Raw genomic sequence first — 5,216 nt, forward strand, 5'->3', positions numbered from 1 at the left:
GCCTTGAGGCATCGGGGGAATGAGTTGGAAAGAGCAGTCTTGGGCCTGGTTTACCACCGCCCCCTGGTGGTGAAGTCAGTGGGGCTTTGCAGGATGCTAAGTTGAAAGCCTGCTGTTGTCTCACCATCTTCCAGCTCATTGATTAACCTGGACACGAGATCGGCATGAATTAGGTTTAAAAAAAAACAGTTTGTTGCATATAATATCATACAGGTGCCCAAAAACAGCCGAGTTCACTACACACAGAAAGTGCCATCATACTGTACGGAGAAAGATGCACTATTCAGGGTGGTTTACAACAGTGGTGGAACATTCCAGGCCTTCTGGGGTGAAGGGTTTGCTGGTTTTCATCTCCTATCAGCTCTTAATTGAATTTGATTAAACTATGAGTTATAGTAATATTGATTAATGTTATTTTTATTCGCGTCACAGCAAACTTTTGGTTAAAGAATACATTTAAGTTTTGTCCATGTAAATATTATAAAACAGAAAAAATACAACTATATAAATTCAACCTTAAAGAATAAAATGTGTTGTCAATCAATGATTAAGTAAACACTCCTAGTTTCTAACGATTACCATGAACAATTGACTAAGGATGTATGTTTGCGTACAGAAGGTCATGGCTTCAAATCCCATGGCTGATACAGTGAGAATTAGGGCTTTGGACAAAGGACTGAACCCCCTTGCTTTCCCCATGTGTATGTGTTATTTGTACAAAGTCTTGTGCAAATCTGCTAAATCAATAAATGTCAAAAGTAACTTCCAGCAGCTTGGGGCTTGTTGATTTCTCTTAGAATCATTTACCGTTATATTTCATTTATTTATTGCATTTTGCAATAAAGGGCCAAAGGGGGTCTGGAACCTGTCTGCCCTTGTCAAAATGAAAGGGAAACTCATCTTAAGACAAATATTGATTTATTTACCATTTATATGTACAGATATTGTTCAGTTAACACTGAGTTGGTTTAACAACAATGAATGAAGTCTTCACCTGATGTGTTTGGGTTCAAATTAAATAGTAAAATTCAATTAGCTGATGGATAACGGAGGATAATTAATTAAATGTTCAGTAGGAACTAAAGCCTGCACGCTTTCAGTTACTCAACACCTGGAATTGCTCAACCCTGGTTTAGAATCACAGAGATGCTCTTTATGAAGGATAAATTACATCTGTCTGTACAGGAAGGATGCATACATAATGCATACTATGCGGTCAGTCTCAAGGACCTGTTGTCACAGCCTATTTACAGGGTGTCTGAACAGCCTTACAAATTACCTTGGACACCACTGGGAAAAAAAGCACAATCCGTTTGTGCACTGAACACAGACAATGTGTTTTCAAAGCAGATTCATTTGTATGGGTGTCTTGTCCTTGCCTAGGAGATCAAAACCCAGCGTGCACCAGAATGAACCTGATAGCTCAGCTGGGTGGAGGGAGAGTGGGGGGGGGGGGGATCACTGGTGCGGCACGATCCCATATTATACAGGGTGGGTGGCATCTCCAGGTGGTGGCGTTGAAAGTTATCAACTGGGGATCAACGGTATTGAAAAATCTGACAACAAAGCAAGCTGTAATGTTGTATATTTACAATATATATTTGTACTTATCTGTTTTTGGATGAACACCTTCATTAAATAATAAAAGTGAAATAAAGTTTTAAAACGGTGTCCTTGGTTGGTGGCATTTGGATTTCCCTTGCACGCAGCGCGCTCCTTCCTTAGGAGTACTTGCGCCCCCTACAGTGTCGGCACAGAACAGCTCAGATCAGGACAACTAATTTTGGGGGAGAGGAAGATGTCAAAGATGCTGTTAGGTTGTCGCGGTGTGACTAAAAATTTGTTAATAGGGCTGGCAACTTCTTTTCAGTTACAATTAATTGTACATCTTGGCGATTAATCACGTAAATAATCATGTTACAATACCATCAAAAATTAAAAGATTGCGCAGTCTGTATATTCAGTATATAAATTCTATTTAAAACCTTTGCTTACACTATTCACCCATCAGAATATCAAATTTAATGCAATTAAAGCTGATGTGATCAAAGAAAGAATCATGTATTCTGACTTCAAAGCACCTGTTTCATAAGATGGTATTGTTTGATATTGTGAAATATATATATTCATCTATTGAAACCTGCAAACGGTTTGTGCGCCGCGGCCTGATTGACCTTCTGGAACTTGTACTGAAGAGTGAAGGAAAGATTAACTGAATTGCATTGTCTCACTTTGATTGTGGTTAGGTGCTAATCTTCACAATGGTACGATAATTGGAGAGAAATGCTTGATCCCTAGAACCTGTTGAAAATCATGAGATTTTCATTAAATGAGTTTTCACTTACCACATTTCACAGAAAAAGTGAAGCTTAAATAATGAATTCATCTCAAATACTTTTACTTATACAGGTGGAAATTCATTATAACAAGCAAGATCACTAAGGACTGAAGATTCATTTTTAGTTCTTGGCTCATAAGGAATTCAGCAAAGTTACCATCTAAGCATTTGAAAGCCTTTAATGAATATAAACAGCTGTTAAGATATTGTGCATTTTTCAGTATTGTGATAAATAATACTCCTGTCCGTGTCACTTTGCAAATTCTAGATTAAAAATAAGAATAATTTCTAATGTTTCCCAAATAGTTACTTATTTCTTACTGAATGGGTTGAAGACGAACCCCACGCAGGGGCACCGCCGTGATTTTGTGCATTTTTTTAAATTGCACCACCAGCTCACTTAAGTGATTAATTCATTTACGAAGCATCGATTAGCCAAACAAGGCTAATGACTCAGTGCAACAAATACACAAATAAATAGCATTTTAAACTAGAAACACAGGGCAGCCTGGAGGGGAGGTTTTGAAAGGACTCAGCTGAAATGCTTTGACAGACTTCTGCACATTACACATTGCACATTACACATTACACATTACACATTACACATTACTGATCAATACTGTTGAAATCTTGACTCTAGCTCGCATCTGTATTATGCATCTGGACAATAGTTCACAACACAAACACTTCTTCACATTGATGTACAGCTTCCCTTTTTGGAGGCTAACGACTCCATCTGGGAATACATCACTGGTGTGCAGAGATAAGCCCTCTGACTTGGAAGTATACTCCTCCTTTGTGGGGTTAAATGATAAAAATGGATGATGGGGGTCAAACCTTTTATATCTCTTATGTGGGTGAAACTACACAGAACAGTCTAGGGAGATGGTATATTTTCAAAAGTTTTTTTTTTCAAAGGGTTTCACTCATTTTTTCCCATGGGGAGGGCGGGGGGGGACGACATCTACATGCGTTTCAGAATAACTCCAGCCTTGTACATATGACATAGAGAATGACTCAGTTCAGCATTATAATGTTACCAAATGCTGGTTTATTTGTAACATAAAGCCATGAACGGCACCCCCCTACACACAAAAACATGAGGACAAACTTAAAATAATTAATACTTTTGCAATAGCACTTACAGGATCCATTGTAATACAACAAGGCTGTAAACCATTGCTTCTGTATGTGTTGTATAACAGCTCTCCTTTGTAGACGAGCACCATGGCAACTTCTTACTTACCGCAATCTTAGTGATTGGTGGGTACTGGACCTCAGAGCACCTTCAAGAGGACTGTTTTTTCTGCATTTTACTTATCCGTTTTTTTATATTATAATGTTTAGTATTCTACCATTTCCAATGCATGGGATGTTATTTTCTAAAATATCATAAAACCAAAATAATTAAAAGCAGATAAGTAAAATGGGGTGGCACAATGATGGTAATTTATTAAAATTAGGTTTCAGTTTGTGGTAATTTTTCATGTTTTGTGTGTGTTTAAGTGGAATGCGAATGTTATTTTAAGCAAAAATGACGAAATAATAAAGATAATTGTCATAATTATGGAATGCAAATGATATGAAAAAAATATTGTGATAAAACATTCTGCCAGTGGACGCTTTCACACCAAAATACCGGAAACTGGATCCTGGTACACTACTGTATATAGAGAAAAGCATTGGGACACAACTCTTAATCATTGAATTCAGGTGTTTCATTCAGTTCCATTGCCACAGGTGTATAAGATCAAGCACAGCCATGCAGTCAGGTTTGCAAACATTTCTGAAAAAATGGGTCATTCTGAAAAGCTCAGTGAATTCAAGCGTGGTGCTGTCATACAGTAGGATGCCGCCTTTGCAATAAGTCAATTTGTCACCCTGCTATATATTCCATGCTCAACTGTTAGTGGTATTTTTGCAAATTGAAAGTGTGTAAGGACAACAGAAGCTCTGCCACAAAGTGGGAGACCATGTAAAGTAGGAGAGTGGAGGTCATAACAGAGTGCTAAAGAGCATAGTGTGCAAGAGTCACGGGCATCAACCCCAACTCTGCAGCTTCACGGTGTTCGTGGCTCACAAGGCAGCTGCATGCAAGCCTCACATCACTGAACGTAATGCTAAGTGTCGGATGCAGTGGTGTAAAGCACGTCACCACTGCACTCTGGAGCAGTAGAGATGTGTTCTGTGGAGAGACGATTCATGCTTCTCTGTCTGGCAGTCTGATGGATGAGAACGTTATCTGCCTGACTGCGTTGTGCCAACTATAAAATTTGGTGGGATAATGGTACGGGGTTGTTTCTCAGGGGCCTTTAGTTCCAGTGAACGCTTAAATGCTTCAGCGCACCAAGACATTTTGGAACAGTTTGGGGAAGGCCCTTTTCCACCGTGACTGAGCGGCGTATAACTGTAACCCTATATTATTTTTAGTATCCTTGATATATATATATAAAAAAAAAATCTGCATTTTAAATTTCTGTCAGAAAGTGTCGACCACCATGTTGGCATATATTTTGTAGAAAGAACTGACTTGTTTATCGCCTGCAGTGTCTGTGGTGATATTCAGGTATAGGCCTATGTTAACTAAAGCTGTCGGTTTATCATATTAATTCAAAGTACAACCCTTCCACGTCGTGGGCGCTGGGGGTGCAAACCCCCCCATGATCTGGAAAAGCTGTAAAAAAAAATTTATCCTTTTGACGAGCAAAGCAAATTTTAAAAAAGCGAGTACCACCAGTTGTGGGGGAAAACGCTGTGAGATGTCGTGTAGGAGATTGCCATAAACACGCTCGGCATCCTCCAAACGAACATCGAACATATACAGCCGTGGAAAAAAATTAAGAGACCACAGCATTATTTTTTTGTTTCACTCATTTCT

Source organism: Brienomyrus brachyistius, chromosome 7 (genome assembly GCF_023856365.1).
Source record: "Brienomyrus brachyistius isolate T26 chromosome 7, BBRACH_0.4, whole genome shotgun sequence".
NCBI classification, from domain to species: Eukaryota; Metazoa; Chordata; class Actinopteri; order Osteoglossiformes; family Mormyridae; genus Brienomyrus; species Brienomyrus brachyistius.